Source organism: Theobroma cacao, chromosome 2 (genome assembly GCF_053813885.1).
Source record: "Theobroma cacao isolate CCN51 chromosome 2, ASM5381388v1, whole genome shotgun sequence".
NCBI classification, from domain to species: domain Eukaryota; kingdom Viridiplantae; phylum Streptophyta; class Magnoliopsida; order Malvales; family Malvaceae; genus Theobroma; species Theobroma cacao.
Genome location: NC_142640.1, coordinates 14,721,516 through 14,744,626, shown reverse-complemented (window position 1 = coordinate 14,744,626; position 23,111 = coordinate 14,721,516). Strand labels below are relative to the sequence as shown.

Sequence of the window (23,111 nt, the reverse complement as noted above, 5' to 3'; positions counted from 1 at the left end):
TGAGACTTTGGTATAGACCCCAAGTATGACGGTGTCAGAATACGACATCAAATTCACGTAGCTAGCTCCGTATGCACCCTATCTAGTTTCCATTAAGGAGTTGAAGATTTAGAGGTTCGTAGATGGGCTAGTGGAGCCATTGTTTAGGGTTGTGGCATCCCCAGATTTCAAAACCTACTCCGCAGCAGTGGATTGTGCTCAGCGCATTGAGATGAGGACCAGGAGAGTAGGGTTGCGAGGGATAGAGTAAAAAGGGCCAAGACAGAGGGTTATCAAGGCCGTAGAGATTTCAGCAGTGGTGTTTCATCTTGTAGCCATCAGGGTCCACAACGGGACTCACGATTGCCCCAAAAGGGGAGTGACTTTCCTAGTGCTAGTATTGGGGCAGGATAGAGGACCTTCAGTGCTGGAAGGCAGCAAGATTCAAGACAGGGAAGTCAAGTTATCAAACGTTGCACTAATTGTGGGGGACAACATAGTGGGTGATACTTTCGTACTTTGGGAGTTTGTTATGAATGTGGTAAATCTGGACATATTAGGTGGAATTGCCCCATGGCTCATCAATCGCAAGGTTCTGCTCGCGGTTCCACCCAACCAGCTTCGTCCGCTCTTTCAGTAGTCACTTCATCTGATCGGGAGGCTAGCAGATTAAGAGGTAGAGGTGCTGCTACTTCTTCTCAAGGCAGGCCTTCTGATCTAGATGTTAGAGTTTCGCCAGTAAAGGCCAAGCAAGGGTATATGCTTTAACACCCCATGAGGCCTAAACATCCAATGCAGTGGTCTCAAGTACTCTTTCCGTTTGTAATATGAATGCTCGAGTATTGTTTGATCCTGGTGCTACCCACTCCTTTATTTCTCCATGTTTTGCACTTCATCTGGGTAAGGATTGTGTTAGGAGAGAGGAACAATTAATAGTGTTTACTCCTTTAAAAGAGGTATTTGTGGCAGAATGGGAATATTCATCCTGTGTAGTTCGAGTCAAGTACAAAGACACTTTGGTGAATCTAGTGGTGTTAGACACCTTAGACTTTAACGTGATTTTAGGAATGGATTGGTTATCACCCTGCCATGCCAGTGTGGATTGTTATCATAAACTGGTTAGATTTGATTTTCCTGGTGAACCATCATTTAATATTCAAAAGGATAGGAGTAATGCTTCAACCAATTTGATATCGGTCATGTCTACCAAAAGGTTATTAAGACAGGGTTGTTCAGTTTACTTGGCTGTGGTAAGGGATACTCAGGCAAAGGTGGGAGATATAAGCCAAGTGTCGGTGGTGAATGAGTTCATGGATGTATTTCTTGAGGAACTACCAGGTTTGCCTCCTAAACTAGAGATTGAATTTTGCATAGATTTGATTCCCGACACTAGACCTATATCCATACCCCCATATAGAATGGCACCGGTGAAGCTTAAGGAACTTAAGGATCAGTTGGAGGATTTGTTAGATAAAGGCTTCATTCGCCCTAGTGTCTCACCATGGGGAGCACCGGTGCTATTTGTAAAGAAGAAAGATGGGTCACTTAGATTATATATTGACTACCGACAACTTAATAGGATAACGATAAGGAATAAGTACCCCCTCCCAAGAATAGATGATCTATTTGATCATCTACAACGAACACAATGTTTCTCCAAAATAGATCTGCAATCGAGGTATCACCAATTGAGGATCCGAAATGAGGACATACCCAAGACTGCTTTTCAAACAAGATATGGGCACTATGAGTTCTTGGTGGTGTCATTTGGGCTTCCTAATGCCCTTGCGGCCTTTATGGATTTGATGAACCGAGTGTTCAAGCCCTATTTGGACAAGTTCGTGGTGGTATTTATTGATGACATCTTGATCCACTCGAAGAGTCGAGAGAAGCATGAGCAGCATCTTAGGATAGTGCTCCAAACTTTGAGAGAATATCGATTGTATGCCAAGTTCTCAAAGTGTGAGTTTTGGCTTGAAAGCGTTGCATTCTTGGGACATGTGGTATCCAAAGATGGGGTACAAGTCGATCAAAAGAAAGTCGAGGCAGTGGAAAAGTGGCCAAGGCCAACATCAGTTACGGAGATTAGAAGCTTTTTGGGTTTGGCTGGCTATTATCGTCGTTTTGTAAAGGACTTTTCCAAAATAGTCACCCCTCTGACTAAGCTGACACACAAAGATACTAAATTTGAGTCGTCAGATGTTTGTGAGAATAGCTTTGAGAAGCTTAAGGCATGTCTCACCATAGCTCCAGTATTAAGCATATCGTAAGGCATAAGGGGTTATACGGTATTTTGTGATGCATCGTGGGTTGGTTTAGGGTGTGTATTAATGCAGCATGGGAAAGTGATTACGTATGCATCAAGGCAACTTAAAAGGCATGAGCAGAATTACCCCACACACGATTTGGAGATGGCAGCAATCGTGTTTGCCTTAAAGATTTAGAGGCATTATTTGTATGGTGAGACTTGTGAGATATATACGGACCATAAAAGCCTGAAGTATATATTTCAGCAGAGGGATCTTAATTTACGGCAATGTAGGTGGATGGAGTTGCTAAAGGATTATGATTGTACTATTCTTTACCATCCCGACAAGGCAAATGTAGTGGTAGATGCCTTGAGTCAAAAATCGATGGGAAGCTTGGCACATATCTCCGTAAATAGGAGATCCTTGATTAGGGAGATGCATAGCTTGAGAGACATGGGTGTGCATTTGGAAGTTTCGGCGGCAAATGCATTGCTAGCCCATTTTAGAGTGAGGCCTATCTTAATGGACCGGATTAAAGAAGCACAAAGTAAAGATGAGTTCATAACTAAGGCCTTAGAGGATCCTCAAAGAAGGAAAGGAAAGATGTTTACTAAAGGCATAGATGGAGTATTGAGGTATGGAACTAGACTTTATGTGCCCGCTAGTGATGGATTGAGGAGAGAAATATTGGAGGAGGCACACATGGCAGCCTATGTGGTACATCCAGGGGCTACAAAGATGTATCAAGATTTGAAGGAGGTATATTGGTAGGAAGGACTTAAGAAAGATGCAGCTGAGTTCATCTCCAAGTGCCTAGTTTGTCAGTAGGTTAAGGTCGAGCATCAAAGGCTTGCAAGGCTACTACAGCCATTACCAGTGCCCGAGTGGAAGTGGGAGCATATTGCCATGGACTTTGTAACGGGTTTTCCTTGAACTAGTGGGGGTTACGACTCAATTTGGATTGTAATAGACTGGTTAACGAAATCAGCTCATTTTCTTTCGGTTAAGACTACTTATGGTGCTGCCCAGTATGCTCGAGTTTATGTGGATGAGATAGTACGGCTGCATGGTATCCCCATTTCTATAGTATCTGACAGAGAAGCTCAGTTCACCAGTAGGTTCTGGGGAAAGTTTCAGGAAGCGTTGGGCACTAAGTTGGATTTTAGCATGGCTTTCCACCCACAAACAGATGGCTAGTTTGAACAGACGATACAGACATTGGAAGATATGTTGAGGGCTTGTGTACTAGACCTTGGGGTCAGGTGGAATTGATATCTACCCTTAGTGGAGTTTGCCTACAATAATAGTTTCCAAGCTAGCATCCAAATGGCACCATTTGAAGCATTATATGGACGGAGGTGCAGGTCACCCATTAGATGGCTAGAGGTGGGATAGAGGAAACTCTTGGGGCCTTAGTTGGTGTAGGACACCACCGAGAAAATACACATGATCCGTCAGAGGATGTTAACAGCACAAAGTAGACAAAAGTCCTATGCTAATAACAGACGGAAGGACTTGGAGTTTCAAGTGGGAGATCACGTATTTTTTAAGGTCTCATCAACAAAAGGGGTAATGAGATTTGGCAAGAAAGGAAAATTAAGTCCTCAGTATATAGGACCCTTCAAGATCTTAGAAAGGGTTGGAGCAATAGCATATTGTTTGCATTACTGCCAGACCTCTCGAATATTCACCCCGTATTTCATGTGTCGATGCTTAGGAAGTATAATCCGGATCCATCGCATGTAATACGGTATGAAAATATCCAGCTAAAAGATGATTTAACCTATGAGGAGCAACTGGTAGCTATCCTAGATCGGCAAGTCAAAAAGCTCCGCTCAAAGGATGTGGCCTCAGTGAAGGTGTTATGGCGAAACCACACCAACGAGGAGGTAACGTGGGAAACTGAGGAGGAGATACGGACAAAGTATCTGAACCTCTTTAATACTTAGAGGTACACTATCTTATACTAGATCTAAATTCGGGGACTAAATTTCTTTTAGTGGGGGAGAATGTAAGACCTTGACCCCTATTGATCCGTAACTAGTAGTAGACGCGATAACATGAACTAACGGTAATTTCGTCATTTCTCCTAGTCAGCCCTTGAAGTTTGTTTTCTAATGTTATTAAGGTCCAACTAGGCCTAAGGATTGAATGGATGAGGATAAGATGATGAAGAAGATAGAAATACCGATAATTTTCACGATAAGGGTAAAATAGTCATTTTACATCTCGAGTTGAAAGTTTAAAGTTTTCATGAACCCGAGTATTTCTAAACCCTTATGGACCTTGTCTTAGTGTTAAAGAAGTAAAAAGATTGCATAAAAGCAATGGAAAAAACAAAATGACATAGTTAAGGGCATTTTGGTAATTTTGCTAAAAATAGATAAACTTAAGCCATAAAAATCTAAGTTTCTAGGATGTTCTTCAAATTTTCGGTATTTCTTTTTCTTCTCTTTCCTCTCGCACGTTCTCTCACCCCCCCCCCCCCCCATGGAAGCTTGCCTTAAATTTCCATATATTTCCTTGAGTTAACCCTGATTTTTCATGTTTTTGTGTACCCTTTCCCAAAGTTCTTTGTGCTCTTCTACTTTCTCACCATAAAAACCCTCAAAAACCTTTCCTTATTACACTCTCTCACTAGCTAGATGTTCTAGAGCGAGAAAGTGAGATTTTCATGATAGTTTGAAAGCTTTCGGGAAAGAAATTCAATTGCAAAGCTACTAAGGTGAGTACTAAAATTGAGTTGATTTTTTTTAGTTGTTGAGAATGACTAGTGGCTTGATCGGTGAGTGTTTTGTAGTTGAGGTGGGTTATTCATTGTAGTGTGACTAGAATAGTGAAAATATTTAGTCACTTGATGGTAGATGGAATCTAGTTAAAAACAACTAGCAGAACATGATTTAGTGGCTAGCTTTTAGAAATATAATTATGCAAATCGGGTTAGTTGTGATCTTGTTGTGATGATAGGTCCCAACGAGGTCCCACAGTTCCATTTGGACCATTAGTGGAGGTTGGAGTCGAGTAAAGATTCAATAAATACCAGTGAGCAAACTTGCACAAAATGTTTTGGGATTAAGGCACATATGGTTGATTAAGACATTTTAATTTTTTTTCTTTAAAATGCATGGGAACAAGCCTTTACTGAAATGTTTTTGGTGATGTGGAATATGATTGTGATGAATCTCTGTACCTTCCTATGATGCTGATGTGTATATAAAAATATATAATATGTATTACTAAGTAATTTTGTGTAATTGATGTAACCGTGCATGTGCGGAGTGGGCAGTGCATATGCCGGTTGAATGACGATGTTGTGACAACTACAACAGTGCATATGCAGACTGGGCAGTGCATATCTGGTCGAATGACGATGTTGTGACACTTACAACTGTGCATATGCGGAGTGGGGAGTTCACATGCTGGTAATCATGTGCGTGTGGGGAGTGCATGTTGGCTAAGAGAGGTGGTGGTATTCGTGTTTGTATATATATATACATGCGTAGTAGAAAGTTTATGAATATAGTACGTAATTGTAATGTATGTGGAATCTTGCATGTTGAACAGTGAAAGTTGTTAAGTTTTTTCAAATTGTTGTTTATTGCAGTAAGGAATTTGGCTATAGCGAAAATGGATTCTCGCTGCAGCCAGAAACTCTCTGGTGGTGGTGCAGTGCTATCAATTTGATAGCAATTTTGACCACTTTCCTGTTAGAACTAGGCAAAGTGGTAAACATTAAAGTCATAGCCCTACCTCTTATCTTTCTAATGACAGAACAAGCATGTCAATTGGACTTCTTTAGTGGGAGATATGCTTTAAAAAACAAAACATATGCAAACCGAGAATGCCTTTTACTGTAGCAAGAAACGTGCTGTCACATTGCTACCTTGCTCGATTTTTGATATAATTTTTCTTCACTCTTTTATCTACATGATTGAGCATGGGTCTTTGCAACACTAAGAGTTTATTTACCAATGTTCAAAACACAGGGTTTAGGGAAGAAATTAAACTAAACTGCATTGTTGTCAAAACAAGTGCATCTTGATTTTTAAATTTTCCTTATCAATTGCTTGTTCCCTTCCTATGTTCACTCACTGAGTTCATACTCATAGTTTTCAACTTCATGTTTTCAGATCAGGAGGCAATTGGAACCTACGTCAAGGTGTCCACGTGGACTCGTCTCTTTGGTAGGTATCTCAACATTCAATAGCTGTACCTTCGCCAAGGTCACTCTGTTGGAAGTCGAGTGTCTTTATGCTATATATATAGATAAACGAAATGTAAAATTTTAAGATACTTGTCTTAGACAATATATATGTATATATATACTTTGAATGGTAACGCCATTATGAGTTGGCAATGGTTAGCACCATTTTGGGTTAATATATATATATATACATGCAAATATTTGATCATGGTAGAATATCATTCAAGTACTTACAATTGAGATCATGAAATGTGACTTTAGGAATACTCAATAGATTGATGAACCAGTTATATAAATAGGCTTGCTTGGACTTAGTGGCTATACTCATTGGGTCCATGCGCCGATCACGGCCCGAAATTTAGGTCGTGACATAAATAGTATATGTTCACGTCACTTAAGTGATCTGATTCACAATTCGGGTAGACATATGCCAAATGCCATAAATAACCACATTAGGACACTTGCTTAATGAACTTAATTTAATTGATTCTTATAGACATATAGTAAACTAATTAAGTTAGGTATTTGTACAAGCAACTCGTTGGAGACTTGTCCGTAGCTTTGGATTATAGGCTAGTAAAACCACCTAGGAAAGATAAATAACAAGAAAAGCTAGTCTCAGATGAAATGTTGAATGAACCCATAATCATAGGTCTTTAATATACTACTTTTCTCAACTTATTTAGTATGTTAGTTAATTTAGTGTTTATTTTAATTTTGTATTAATTAACTTTCTGCAAATTTCGATGACTTAAATAAGATTGATTTGTTATAAGATTTTAGTACTTAGTAAAAGTTTAGGAACAAATCTTCATGGGAACGATACTCTACTTCATCTATATATTACTTATTCGATACGTATGCTTGCGTGTGCAAAATCAAAAACAAACACCAACAACTTTTATTGTACCTAATTTTTTGAATGGCCATTGATAATTATTGGAAGCCATCACCTCTAATAAACCATAAGCCTCATTAATGGATTTACTCTTAAATGTATCTTTAACTACAACAGCAACGGTTGTTCTAATTAGTCCCATCAAACAATTATAGAAAGTCTAAACTTGCAACCTTTTAAATAACCCATGGTGAAAACATCTTCTAAGCAAATCCTTATAGCTCTCCTAAGCCTCATATAGTGATTCACAATCAAATTGTGCAAAGGACGTGATATCATTCCGCATCTTAGTTGTCTTAACTAGTGGAAAAAACTTAGCCATGAATTTCTAAGTCAAATCATCTCAAGTATTAATGGAAATAGGTAGAAGCGAATTTAACCAACTTTTTGCATTGTCTCTCAATGAAAATAGAAAAAGCCTCAATTTAATGGCATCATAAAAAATGCCATTCGTCTTGAATGTATCACATATCTTTACGACATTCACAATATTTACACTTGGATAATTATTTAGCAATGCCCCAAACTGAACGAAAGTTTGAATCATCTGAATGATTACTGGCTTAATCTCAAAGTTGTTAGCTTGGATGGTACGCCTATGGATGCAAGAATGAAGGCCTTGAACAAGAGGTACAACAAATTCTTGCAAGGGCTTGTTCTTTTTTTGTTGATCAGCTATTATTTTGAATTAAGTTGAAGCTTATGAATTTTCTTTCTGAAATTTTCGAAGAGTCTTTTCGATTTCTGGATCAAAGGAACAATCCCTAAACTTCTCACTTTTCACACAAAACAACCAGAAGTACTTGAAAACAAAGAAAAAGAAAGATTGAATTAAAACTAAGATTGCTTGGTATTAATATTAACAAAGAAAGTTTGAAACAAATCCCAAGCAATGGCACCAAAAACTTGTTGTTAGATTTACAATGCAAGTGCACATATTGTTAACAAGTAATATAATAGAAAGTAAAGTTCATTCCCATAGAGAATTTGTGAAACTCGTAGTTTTAGATACTTGGATAAATTAGACAATTCACGTGGTGAGCTTAAGAAATGCAAAGACTAGCCAAAGAACCTTGATTTAATCCTTGAGAATTTGTAATTATAGATCATGGAGGTTGTGGAAAGGAATTAGGATAGAATTAGGCTTAAAAAGGGATAATTTTTACAAGTCCATGTTGGTCCCAAATAAATGTGTTAGAGGGGGGTGAATAACACCTTTTTGAATATCACTAAACTTGACTTCTAATTGAGGGCAAGTTAAAGGTCAATGATAAGAAGTTAGATGTAAGATGAAGGAATGATTTAAGGAAGAATGAAATGAAAAATAAAACAGGGCAAACAATACACAAAGATTTATAATGGTTCGGTCAAAGCCCTACATCCACTACCTTGATCTATCAACCAAGGATTTTCCAAACCAAATCACTATAAACGGTGGAATTCCTAAGCTCCCATCAAGCTTTTATAATGGCTTTTCATAGGCTCAGCCACAACTTTTAACAATGGTTTTTCCCGGGATTAACAAAAACCCAAAACTAACTTTTCTTAAGCTGAGTTAAAACCTATACACCTAATCAAACTAACCCAAGCTTGATTAATCCTCTAAGAGTGACTCACACACTCTAAGTAATCAAGGAGAACAGAAATAAAGAAGTGCCTATGATCACCAACTTGATCTAAATGGTACAAGATGAAGTGCTTAACTCTATTATAAGGATTGGAGTGAAGTGTAGAAAGTATGCAGAGAGTTTTTGCTATTTTTGAGCTCTTTTTTATCTTGGAAGCATCTAATCTGGTTCTTAGTCATTGGGAATGCCTTATATACTTGAAAAACCAACTCTAATGATTGTTGGACAGTTTTTGACTGTTGGGAAATAGTTTCGAGTCAGTTGAACCGTTAATTTATCTTCTAGCATTCAAATTCAAATTTTCAGACAGAATGCTCTTGGTTGACTAACATACTTCCTAGTCGATTAAGTTATCTCTATCTTCTGATCCTAGTTTCTGGTAGTGAGCTCTTAGTTGACTAACAATGCTTCTTAGTTGATTAAGTCGTCTTGGTTTTTTGATCCCAATTTTTAGCAGTGAGCTCTTAGTCGACTAAGCATGCTTCTTAGTCAACTAAGTCTTCTCTGTTTTTGAACTAGTCATCTCCATTTTTGAGTTTTAGTTAACTAACTCCATTGGTTATCCGACTAATAGGCTTCTATTTTATGGCTCAATTGTAGCTCCTATTCTTATGAGTTTTGATATTTGCTTTTTAGTGATTAATTCACTTTTGACATACATTTTCATCCTGCACACTCAAGTAATATAGTTAGACATAAATGAGTGGAAATGTTTTATTATCATCAAAAACTAATGGAACCAACAATCTCCCTCTTTTTGATGATGACAAAACATTCCTTGATTAAAAGCACAGTGTCTATTAGTTCCTTTTTGTTTTGTGCCAAACTAAGATTTCTCCCCCTAAGTGTGGGCTCCCCCTTAATGTATGCATGATCTTTTGAAGTTATTTTATTATCCAACTTAGCATGTGAGCAAGTTTTTATTTATTTCCTAAAGAAAATAACAGGTATAGATTCCAACATTTGACAGAATATCTTCACACAAGCTTATAGAACAATCAACATAAGGTGACAGAAAGACAGAATATCATCAATATTGTAACTAACTATCATCAACATATTGTCAACAAACCATATCCATTCCAAAAACAAATGTCATTAATGCCATTAACAATCCTACAAAAATAACAAAAAAAGCATAGCAGAAATAAGTTATCAGCATCCAATTTTTAACCATCAACAAACAAAAAAACATAAACAGCCCAACATCATCAGAGTTAGATTCAGATTCCTAAATTACCCCTAAATTACTTTTACTTTCTCCCTAAATTTCTTCTACTTTCTATCTCCCCCTTTGCTTTCTATTTCTTCCCCTTTTTGTCATCAACAAAATAGGGGTGGTGTTTTGGTTTTAGGAAGAGTCAAAGGGGGTTGACTCATTAGTTCCAAAATGGACATTGATGTAGTACCCCGTATTTTGATACGATGGATAATAAAGTTTACGGATGCCAATTTAGGTTAATTACCGAGTTAAAAAGGGTAATCCAAAAGTGAACCTGTTAAATCTCGATCTCCATAGACACATAACTAGAAGTAGATGCGATAATACGGACTAGGGGTAATTTCGTAATTTCTCTTGGTGAGCTCCTACGAGTGGGTTTTTTTATGCTATTAAGGTCTAAAGAGGCCTAAGGAATGAATGAATGATGTTTATGATGGTAAATAAATGAAGAAGATAAAAATAATGATAATTTCCATGATAGGGGCAAAATGTCATTTTACATCTTGGGTCTAAATTTTTATGTTTTAGTGAACTCGAGTATTTCTAGACTATTATGGACCTTGCCTTAGTGTCAAAAGAGTAAAAGTTTCACAAAGGATGGGAGGAAGACAAAGTCACCATGTTAAGGGCATTTTGGTAATTTATGTGAGAAATGGATAAACTTTAGATATAAATATCTAAAGCTCCAGCAATTTCCAACAGCTTCTAGCCATTTCTTCTTCCTTTCCCCTCTCACATTTCTTCATCTCCATGGGAGCCTCCCTTAAAGCTTCCATAACTTTCTCTCTTTAGCTTCAATTTTCATGCTTTTGAGCATTTTTTCATTGAACCTTTTATGCTCTTTCACTCTCTCACCTTAAAACCCTTTAAAAGTCTTATTTCCATCTTCCTCTCACTAGCTGGACATGTAGAGAGAGAGTGATTTCCCTTGTTAGCTTGAAGAATTTTGAAAGAGAATTCAACTACAAAGACCATCAAGGTGAGTATAAGTTCAGGTTAAATTTCTTTAGTTGTTGATAATGGCTAACAATGGGGTTTGTGAGTGTTTTATCATTGAGGTTGTTTATTCACTCTTAGGGTGACTAGAGTAGTGTGAATAACTAGCCACTTAATGGCAATTGGAAGCTAGTTAGGAATAACTAGTAGAACTTGAGTAGGAAAGAGCTTTTGGAATTATATTAAAGCCAATTTGGGTTGGTTGTGATGTTGTGTGTGTATAGGTTCCAACAAGGCCTCACATGTCCATTTGGAGCATTAGTTGAGGTTAGAGTCAAGCAAAAGAATCAACAAGACCGGTAAGTGAACTTGCATTTAAAAATTTGCTTTGGGAAATGCAAATGTATTTGGATGAAACATTTGAATGATTTTATCCAACCTTTGTTTAAAAATGTGTTCTGGGGAACAAGCCCTTGATAAAATGCTTTGATATTATGAAAATGTGAAATGTGTAAAAGGATGAATCCTTATGCTCCTATATTATGTTGGTATGTATGTATATGAATATACATTGTGCATTGATGAATAATGTTGTGTGAGGATGTTGAAGTGTGCAAGTAGGGAGTGCACACATGATGATGTTGAAGTGTGCGAGTAGGGAGTGCACACATGATGATGTTTGAGTGTGCGAGTAGGGAGTGCACACATGATGATGAATGCATATGTATATATATGTGTGTGTTATAGAAACTTATGAAAAATATTTGTTTAAAAGTGTTTTTCATTTCAACAAGAAAATGGTTTTTAATGTAACAAGACCCATTTCAATTAAAATGCTCTGTTTCTCACAGCAGCGAGATTCATTTTCACTGCAGTTGGAAACTCTTGGGTTTTGGGGGTCACACTGGCCTAGTTCTCGCTGCAGCTAGAATAAACTTTGCTGCAGCAAGAAACTCTCGGGTTCTAGTGCAGTGCTTTCAATTCGATGAAGATTTTTATGACTTTCCTAACCGAAATGGGAAAAGTGATAAACATTAAAGTTGTATCCCTGCCTCTTAGCTTTCTAATGGTTTAAAAATCAGGTCAATTAGACTTCTTTAGTGGGAGATATGATAGAAAAAATAAAATATATGCAAACTAAGACTATTTCTCACTACAGCGAGAAACTTGTTGCCATGCTTGCTACCTTGCTTGACTTTGACCTATTTTTCACCCATTGAACTTCATGGATTGATCATGGGTTTTTGTAACACTATGAGGTTATTGATCAAAGTTTGAAATGAGGGGTTTTTCGTAAGAAATTAAATCAATTGCATTGTTTTTGAAACAAGTGCATCATGATTTCCAAATTCTTCCTATCGATTGCTTGTTCCCTTCTTATGTTCACTCACTAAGTTTATACTCCTGATTTTAAACTTCATGTTTTCAGATTCAAAGGTAGTTAAGACTTAGATTGAGCTATCCACGTATGCTCACCTTTTTGGTAGGTACTATGGCAACTCAATAGCTGTATCTTCACCCAAAGTCACTCCACTGACGATCAAGAGTCTTATGCTTGTGTACATGTATAAGTAATGAAAACCACTAAGATTCATGTTAAAAATCAAATATGTATATTTGATTACTAAAGTCATTGTAAGGTGGCAAATGAGTGATACTATGTTAGCATAATACAATTGTGAGTATTGGGTTACTATAAAATGTTATTGAGATATTTTTAGTTGAGAATTACAATATGGGTTTGAGAAATGATGGTTTGGAATGATGATCAAGATTGCATAAATAGGCTTGCTTGGGCTTAGTGGGCTATGCCTATTGGGCCCATGCACTGGTCATAGCTTGGAATTTGGGCTGTGACAATTAAAGGGTTCAAGAGGTAGCACAGGTGAGGATTTTTATGGTGAAGAATCAGAAGAAGATGTGTCTGAAACTAGTAGTGGATCCTGAATAGAAGACTTGACTAAAGGTTTGGTTTTATCAGCTAATTTGGAAGAATTTCTCCTCTTGAGGAACTTAGTCTTTGTTCCATAGTCATTCTGCCTTTTCCAGTTAGCTTGGGTTTATCTTGTGCAGACGCAGCAGCTTTCCCTTTTTCTTTACCAATTTGTTCACTCTTCCCTGTTGTATGAATTGATTCAGAGGATGCTTTTGTAGATGTTGGTTTCTATGCTCTACCTTTTGCTACTTCTTTTTCAGCTTCCTCTTCCCTTACCATCTAGTGAAAGACATCCATGATTAGAATTTCCTCAGAGTTTATGGGGGATGATTTATCTATGTGTGCCTCATCATGTTGTGGAGAATTATCATTAAATGATCCTACCATTTTTGTGTTATCATTGTCTTCTTTTTCAATTTTAGGTTCAAAAGTGGGTGTTTTTCTTGCTGCAACAGATTCAGGTTCATCACCTTCATCTTGAGAAGCAAGATTCTCAACAGTCTGTCTTGCTGGTGCTAATTTGGTGCTGCTTAGGTATCCTCAGTTGCAGGACCAAAAAGTGATTTCCCTTTTGTTCTTCATCAAATCTCCCAACTCTTATAGATTTTTTTCAATTTTATGAATTCTTGCAGACTAGTCAGTGAGTTTCTCATCAATTTTCATTAATAAATTTAGAATCATCTCATTTGAAATTTGAGAGGAAGTCGCCTTAGTTTAAGTAGGGGTAGGGTGCGTTTCTTTTAAAGTATCTTTAGAGGTCTTGATAAACTTTTCTTCTTTCAACTTGTACACCATTTTTGGCAAACTTCCTAGATAGATAGCCTGATCCCTGCTCTTAACTTGATCTATTTCATATCTGAAACTTCAGATCCCCTTTTTCTTTGCTAGAAAGGTGATTATGTTTCCATAAGGTAGATTCACTTTGTCAACTCGACATGTTCTTTTCATTCTTTCTATCATGAATCTTCCTAAATTAAGGAGGGTAGCATTAAAAGCATGCTCCATTAACCACATATCTTGGAGACTCATGTAGCTAAAACTATCGCTTCTTCCATGGATTGTCGAAGTTATAAAATAGTGCAAGATCCTAGTTTGTGGACTTTTGATAAAGCTTGCATAACTTCTAGAGGACTATCTTTCCCCTTTTTTGGTGATTATTTCCCACAAGGATGAGGGATCATAATCCTCTAGGAATTCATACTCTCCCTCATTACACTCAATGTTCAACAGATTTCCTAAATCAGTGGCAGCGACTACAAACTCCTTCTCACTTAGAAATATATTGAGACCATCCTTAACATAGTCATCTGGATCATTAAGCTCAGTTTCTTCTAGTGCAATACTAGCATAAAATTCTTTCACTAGACTAGCACTATATGTTTTATTCTTAAACACACCCAATTTCTTCAACTTTATTTCCTCAAAGTATTTTGACAGGCCCTCTTTTATCTCTGGAACTTCATTGAAACTACCTAATCAATGTACTTTCCACAAGAGATGGGTGCATTATCTAATTTTCTAAATCCATCCTCATGAATCTTGTTTTTAAATTTCGAGGATGAAGAGTTACCTTTCTTGGTAGATTTTCCTTTTTCCATCTCTTTCTTTAATTTTGGCATTTTCTCTTTCTGTTTCTTCCTAGCTTTTTCGGTCACTAAAATTGGCTCATTTTTCTTCCCTTTCTTTTGAACTTTGAACCGTGGGATCTTTTCCATGGGTTGCTTTTCTTTTTTCTTTTCTAGGATATCGCTAGGAAGTGAGGATTTGGCCATCGGTTTTGTGTAGTTTTAGACTTAAGGTTTGGAAAGTTTGAGAAAAAGAGGATTTTGGTTTTGAGAGAGTCAGTTTCAGATGAGAGAGAATAAATAGAGAGAGTGAGGAGTTAAGAGAGGTTATTGCCTTACCCCTTTTAAATGTGGTCAATTATCCCCTTTTTCAAAATTCAAAATTTTACCTCCCATTTTGCTTTTCAGTTAAGCGGTTTTCCTTTTCTTCTTCTTCTCCCATTATACTTTCCTTTTTCCTTAAATTTTATTCTCTTTATTTTAATTTCTTAACTTACTAAGTTTTACTCTTATCCGACTAAGTCTATCATAAAAAAAAATAGAATGCTTTCAGTTGGTTAAGTGATTTTCTTAATCAACTAAGTATCTACTGTCTTATGAAACAAAAGCTCAAGAATTTTCTAAAGCTCCTGTACATTAACCATTCCTAGATTTCTCTGAATTTCACAGAATCTTTCCAAATTTAAGGGTTTCGTAAATATATCAGCCAATTGATTTAAGGTGTTGACAAATTCAATCTTAATATCTCTTTTAAGCACATGATCTCGGATAAAATGATGTCGAATTTCAATGTGCTTTGTTCTAAAGTGCTGAACTAGATTTTTTGAGATGTTAATAGCACTTGTGTTATCACAATTTATAGGTATATTATGCACGGTTACTCCAAAATCTTTTAATTGTTGTTTAATCCATAAAATTTGAGCGTAACAGCTACCTAAGGAAATGTATTTAGCTTCTGCTGTTGAAAGTGCAACAGAGTTTTGTTTCTTACTTGACCAAGATACAAGCATGTTTCCTAGAAGCTGACAAGTGCCACTAGTATTTTTCCTATTAGTTTTACTTCCAGCAAAATCAGCATCAAAGTAACCAATAAGACTAAAAAATGTTCCTCTAGGATACCATAATCCTAAGTTTTGTATGTCCAAGGGATACCTAAAGATTCTTTTTACAGCAGTTAAGTGTGACTCTTTAGGTTGTGATTAAAACTGTGAACACAAGCATACATTAAATTGAATATCAGGTTTGTTAGCAGTTAAGTAAAGCAAAGATCCAATCCTACCTTTATAAAGCTGTTGATCAACACTCTTTCCTTTTTCATCTTTATCAAGCTTAGTAGAGGGACTCATTAGAGTGCTGATTGACTTCAGCTTCAGCATATCAAACCTTTTTAGCATGTCTTGAATGTATCTTTCTTGATTGATAAAGATGCCATCCTTGCATTGTTTAATTTGAAGGCCAAGAAAGAATTTTAGTTCACCCATCATGCTCATCTCAAATTCACCTTGTATTTCTTCAGCAAAGTTCTTACACAAAGCTTTATTAGTAGCACCAAATACAATACATGCACATAAATTTGAACAATAATCAAATCATTCAAGTATTTCTTAATGAATAATGTTGTATTAATACTTCCTCTCACATATCCTTTCTCAACTAAGAACTTTGAGAATCTTTCATACCAAGCTCTTGGAGCTTGTTTTAATCCATATAAGGCCTTATGTAGTTTGAAAACATAATCAGGCTTTTTAAAATCCTTAAATCTAGGAGGTTGTTTGACATAGACTTCTTCTTAAGTGAGACCATTTAAAAATGCACCTTTCACATCCATTTGAAATAATTTAAAGTTCATGAAACATGCAAATGCAAGTAATAATCTTATGGCTTCTATCCTAGCAATAGGAGCAAATGTTTCATCATGGTCAATGCCTTCTTCTTGATTATATCCTTGAGCCACCAGCTTAGCTTTGTTTCTAATAACATTACCTTGCTCATTTACCTTGTTTCTGAACACCTATTTTGTGCTAACAATTTGGTGATTGAATGGCCTAGAAACTAGTGTCCATACTTGGTTTCTTTCAAATTATTCAAGTTCTTCTTGCATGGCTAATATCTAGTTTTCTTCTTTTTCTGCCTCTTCAAAGCTTTTAGGCTTGATTTGTGAGATGAAGGTTGAGAATTCACATGCTTCTCTAATTCCTCTTATGGCTTTAACTCCTTCTGAAGGATCACTAATAATCTACTTTTATGGGTGATCTTTGGAATATTTTCAGCTCTTTGGAAGGCCATTGTGTTGACTTTCAGTTCTTTGCAGATTTCCTAAGGGTGGAGGTTCTGCTTCTCTTCCAAAGGAGTTTTCTTCATTGTTTTTCATGTTTTATAGGCTCATTTCTTCCATTTGTCTTTCAAAGTCTTCTGCATCATTTTCATCAACAAGAACTTCCTTTCGCAAGGCATTAGATTCATCAAAAACTATATGGATGGACTCTTTAATTGCTAAAGTTCTTTCGTTAAAAACTCCATAAGCTTTTGAGTTCAATGCATATCCTAGAAATATTGGCTAATCACTCTTAGCATCAAACTTTCCAAGAGAATGTTTTCCATTGTTCAATATAAAGCATTTGCAGCCAACACTTTTAAAGTGAGAAATATTTGGTTTTCTACCTTTGTACAATTCATATGGGGTTTTTGATATCATGGCCCTTATTGAGACTCTATTAAGAATGTAGGCTGCTGTGTTGACAGCTTCTACCCAAAAGTACTTTGGTAGATTGTTTTCACAAAGTATGGTTCTAGCCATTTCTTTTAAAGTTTGATTCTTCCTTTCTACAACCCCATTTTGTTGAGATGTTCTAGGTGCAGAAACGTTGTGATATAACCCCTTTTCATTACAAAAATTTTCAAAATCATCTCCTTCAAACTCACTTCCATGATCACTTCTAATACTAACAATGACAAGTCCTTTTTCATTCTGAACCTTTTTACAATGATTTGCAAATGTAGGTAGTGCATCATTTTTATGAGCAAGGAAGTAGACCCAAGTATATCTAGAGTAGTCATCAACTATCACAAAGCCATATGATTTACCTCTTAAGCTAGTTGTGTTGATTAGACCAAATAAATCAATATGCAACAATTCAAGAGGTCTACAAGTTGAAATAATCTTCTTGGTTTTGAAGGATGTTCTAACTTGTTTACCTAGTTGACAAGCATCACAAATCTGATCATTCTCAAATTTAATTTCAAGTAATCCAATAACTAGATTTTTTCTCATCAATTTTGAGATGGTATGCATGCTTACTGTCCAAGTCTTTTACGCCATAACCAACTATCATTTTCATCATTTTCCATAAGACATGTTTCAAAATTAAGCACAAGATCTTTAAGAAATATAACATACATATTCTTGATTTTGATTTTTTTTTCCTATGAATGAAATTTTGTTGGTACTGATGTCTATCACTTCACATTTATATGAATCAAAACATACCTTAAAGCCTTTATCACACAATTGACTGATACTTAATAAATTGTGTTTTAAACCTTTAACAAGCAACACCTAACTAATTTGAGCATGATAATTTTTACCAATAGTTCCTATACCATGAATTCTACCTTTTGAATCATCTCCAAAAGATACAGTACCTCTTTTTTTCTTGTCTAGCTGAGCAAACAACATTTCGTTTCCAATAATATGTCTTGAGCAACCACTATCCATGTACCATGGTTGCTTCTCCTTTAGTTAAGCTTTTAAACATATGTCTTCTCGGTTTGGCTCAACCTGCAAGACAAATTTTCAGTTTTTCTTAATAGGTACCCATACCTTGATGGGTCTTTGAAGGTTAGCTGCTACATAGGATCCTTTTAGAACCCAAATCATTTTTGTTTTCTGAATGCGTCTTCTATAACAATCATAAGATAAATGACCAAGTTTATCACAAACATAACATCTAGATGAGAAATTATCAGAATTTTTCTTAAAGTATGTGCTTCTTTTTGAAGTTTCTTTTCTCAAACTCTTAAGAGTAGTTTTTTCATCAATTGCTCTTTGTAAAGCTTCAGTTCTGTTATCCAATTCTAATTTCAGAACTTCAAAATCTGTTTTTGAATGTTCTAATTTAGTTTGAAGAAAATTTCTTTATTCAAAAATAGAGTTAAACTCATGTCTTATCTTTTCCAAATCATTTTCAAGAAACGTAGTCTTTCTTTTTAAAGCCTTATATTTTGATGCCAGCTTTTCAAACTCATCATAGAGGCATTCATATTCTTCTTGAATTTCATCAATTGAAATATCACATAGAGTAGAAGATACCTTGGATTCATCATTTCTAGCCATCAAACATAGGTTAGCTCTTTCTTCCACTTTCTCTTATTCAAAATCTGAACTTGAAACATCACCATCAAACCAAGTTACAGCCACCATAACCTTCTTTGTTTTTCTATTTTTCTTGGGAGTTTCCTCCTTTAGTAAGGGGCATTCTGATTTAAAGTGTCCAGGTTTCTTGTACTCATAACATATTACATCTTCCTGCTTATTGGATTCATTTTTATTTCTGATTTTCCATGAAAAACTTTGATATCTTCTGTACCCTTTCTTAGCTAGCTTCCTATCTCTTTGTCCCATAAGTTTTCTGAATCTTATTGTTACCATGGCTAATTCTTCATCATCATCACATGACTGATTATCCAATTCTTCTTCAAGAGTGCTTGCTTTTAAGGCAATGCTTTTCTTTCTTTCTTTTGCTTCTCTTTTGTCTTCTTCTTCTTCTTTTTTAAGTTCTAGCTCATAAGTGAGAAGTGACCTGCATATTTCATCAAGAATGATAACATTTAAATCCTTAGCTTCTCTAATGGTAGTCACTTTTGGCTTTTAAGTTTTAGGTAGGCTTTTAAGAATCTTTTCACTAGTTCATGTTCAGAGATTGGCTTACCTAATTGACTGAGTTTATTGATGATGTTAGTGAACCTATCAAGCATGCTGGTGATATCTTCACTAGGTTCCATTTTGAACATTTCGTAATTGTGGGTTAGAAGAGTTGTTTTGGACTCCTTAACTTGTGAAGTCCTTTCATGGATAATTCTAAGTATGTCCCACACTTGTTTGGCTATGGTACAAGTTGACACTTTGTTAAACTCAATGGGAGTTAAGGCACAATGTTGAGTATTTATTACCTTAAAGTTTATTTGAACCTTCTTTGTTTCAGCTTCAATCCATTCAGACCTTTGCATAGAAATCATTTCATTGGTCACTACATTTATGGTCGAGGGGATGAAAGGTTCATCAGTAATGACATCCCATATTTCATAATGAATTACCCTTATGTAGATTGACACTCTAGTGCTCCAATATGGGTAGTTTGATCCATCAAACAGAGCTGGTTTGTTTGTAGATTATCCCTCAGCAACTACAAATTTTTAAAGAGCCATTTGGATCTTCCCAAAGGGTGTTAGACTTTAAGAATGGGGAATAAGCTTTGATACCACTTGTTCGTCCCAAATAAATGTGCTAGGGGGGGTGAATTGTAACACCTCATGCTTTGATATGTTGGGTAATAAAACTTATCGGATGTCAATTGAGGTTAATTAGAGTGTTTAAAAGTGATGAAGGGTGAAAGACATAATTTGGAATAAAATAGTCGCACGAGAGGAAATAACAATTAAATAATAATATTTTTATTGAAGATAAATTAGCAAGATAAAAAGTGATTTGAGAGTGAATCAGCGCAAAATAAGACATTTTGGGTACCAAGGAGATAAGTGAAAATTTTTGGAATAAAATATTATTTTGTTAATAAAATAATATTAAAATATTTATATTTTATTCAGTGTTGAAATTTTCCATGAAGAAGGAGTATATGGTCAATCTAAGTAAGGGAGAATAAGAATGAGGAAATTTCAGAGAAAAATAACGTTAATGGGGCCCGTGTGTCTTTATTAAATAAAGCTAGCGTAGGTAAGTAAATATTTAAATATTGTAGTGATACTGTGTTGAAACATCAACTTGATATTTTATTGATACTAATGTTAAGGAAGAAAAATGAAAAGAAATTGGAATTCAAAGATTGTGGGAGGATACAATTAAAAAGGGTGAAAACTTTAAAGGGTAAAATGGTAATTTTGCCATTAGTTGATCAAAGCTTCCAAAGGAAGCTTTGACTCTTCATCCTTATCCCATGGTTGGTTCTTATCTCTAGCCAAAAGATATTTCCTCCTCCACCTTCATGCTCCCAACGCCATTTTCACCCACCCAACACCATTTTCATGCTCCCATGCCATTTCACCTTGCCACCATGCATTTGAAAAAAAAAATAGAGAGCATCAGCCAAGGAAAGAAAGGAGAGAAAAGTGAGGCTGGGGTAGTGAGTTATTGAAGAAATATCAAGTGGGTCTCAAGATTCAAGAAACATAAGGTAAGGATTTTTGTGTTTTAAGCTCATGGTTGGTTAAATCTTTGGGGATATAATGTGTGAATCATTTGGTGGTGCTATGGTGGCCATGAGTGTGAGGAAATTATGAATTTTGTTAGGTGAAATCCAAGCTAAAACCAAGTGGTAAGCTTAATGCTACAATTTGAAGCCTATGGTTGGTTTAATATTGTGAGAATGATTGTATGCATATTCAGTGTTATTGTGATGACATGGGTATGGTTTGAAGGCAATTACATTAATTGGAAGTTTGGTGTGTAGATATGTGTTGTTAAGAAAGGTTTAAAAGGTTATGGATGTTGATGTGCATGAATGAATATTAATGTTATGCTTGGTGGCAACATGTAAATGAGGATGGTGGTACATGTAGACTTAGAAAATGTTTGATGGAAGTAAATTTATAGTTGCTGCCATATGCTAGGTAATTATTGTGGAAATGATGGATAAACTTGATAATTATCCTTCGACAAGATTTATATATGTGCTAGAGTCATAAATAAGTTGCCGATATCCATAATCTAAAGAATTACGCAAGTAAAGGATAAAGGCCACTTTGGTAAAGAATGTGGCAAGATATAAGTTAGTTGAATAAGGATTCATGATTGAAGGAAAAAGAGAAGTAGAAATGAGGTACACTCAAGATATTGAATTTGGATTGTTGCTAGGAAGTACAAAGGTAAAGGTAGTGCACTGTGGTAGCGTGTCGGAGGAAATAACGAACGATTGGCAAGTAAAAATAGCTAGATACGCCTCTGAACTAATAGCGATGTAACATCCCACTATCATAAGGTGAGTGAACTTTTTTTTTTTTATGCTAGAAATTCACGCAGGGTCCAGCTACCCCGTTAGATTTTATTAATTATGAAATAAAAAGTACAAAGGAGGGGGACCTAAACCGTACCTCCATATTACATGATCATGAGAAAGTTTCGGATAAGCACTTAGAGTAAGAAAAACTATTTTACGTGCATAACTTTTGATGCTACAGTAAAACAGATATTCCCTGCTATTACATTGATTCACTAAACTAAAATAAAATTTAAAACAGAAAATGTATATAAGAAAAGCACCTAGAATGGAGTGTTTCATTTTATGACCATAATTTTTACTATCGTCATAAAATTGAAACACATCCATATTACAAAATTCTATGTGAGAAGCAAAATAAGAAAAATAAACTAGGAGTACTACTCCTTTACATTCATTTAAAGTGAACATAAGGTAAACTAACTTCATCTAATCTGAGAATACCTCTAAGCTGACCTTCTGCTTGTGAAAATACTTGTAGGTTCTGGTGCGTATGCCTCTGATTTGAGAGATGGTCTGCTGCCTGGTTCCCCTCTCGATGGATGTGCGAAATCCGAAAAGAAATACCACTCAATGATCTGCGAATGGAAGCAAGCAAATATCGAGTCCTAGAGGATCCCTGATGACCCTCATTTATCATGTGAACCACTACTTTTTCTTCCATTTCTATCCAGAGTCTAGTAACATTGTACTCAATACACAAAAGTAAACCCCTGTGTAGTGCCATTAACTTTGCCTGTAATGAATCACACGGTCCAAAATTTTCAAAAAATCCAAAAATCATAATACCTGTATGGTCTCGAAAGAGTCCTCCCCTAGCAGCATTTTGAAAATTATGCTTGGAACTGCCATCAACATTCAACTTAAATTCACCTACTGATGATTTATACCAAGAGAATATTTTTAGAAGATGTTGGACTACTTGCTGAAATGTTAGACCCCATACCTGAGCAATCTGTAGGTCTCCCCTCCATTGCCACCGGTGGAATTGCCTTCCATGAAATAATTGGTGAATGAGTTTGAGTACTCTCCACACAACTCTATTAGGATACATACCAAGGTCCCTATGTTTCGTATCATTCCTTTCAACCCATAAGAACCAAAAAATGAATAAAGGTATTAAAGTGCGTATGTGTCAGTTTTTTCGTGTAATCACCAAAGTGCAACCATGCCCATATAATCTGATAAATAGTTTGGGGATGAGCAATGTTGATTTGGAAAAATTTCGCAAAATAATTCAAAACCTGTGTAGCTATTAGGCATTC

At 35.9% G+C, this 23,111-nt stretch overlaps 1 pseudogene; it reads left to right on the top strand.

Annotated features, from left to right (window-relative positions):
• Positions 1 to 3,674: 3,674 nt before the first annotated feature.
• Positions 3,675 to 4,177, top strand: LOC148764081 (uncharacterized; annotated as a pseudogene).
• The last annotated feature ends 18,934 nt before the right edge of the window (positions 4,178 to 23,111 follow it).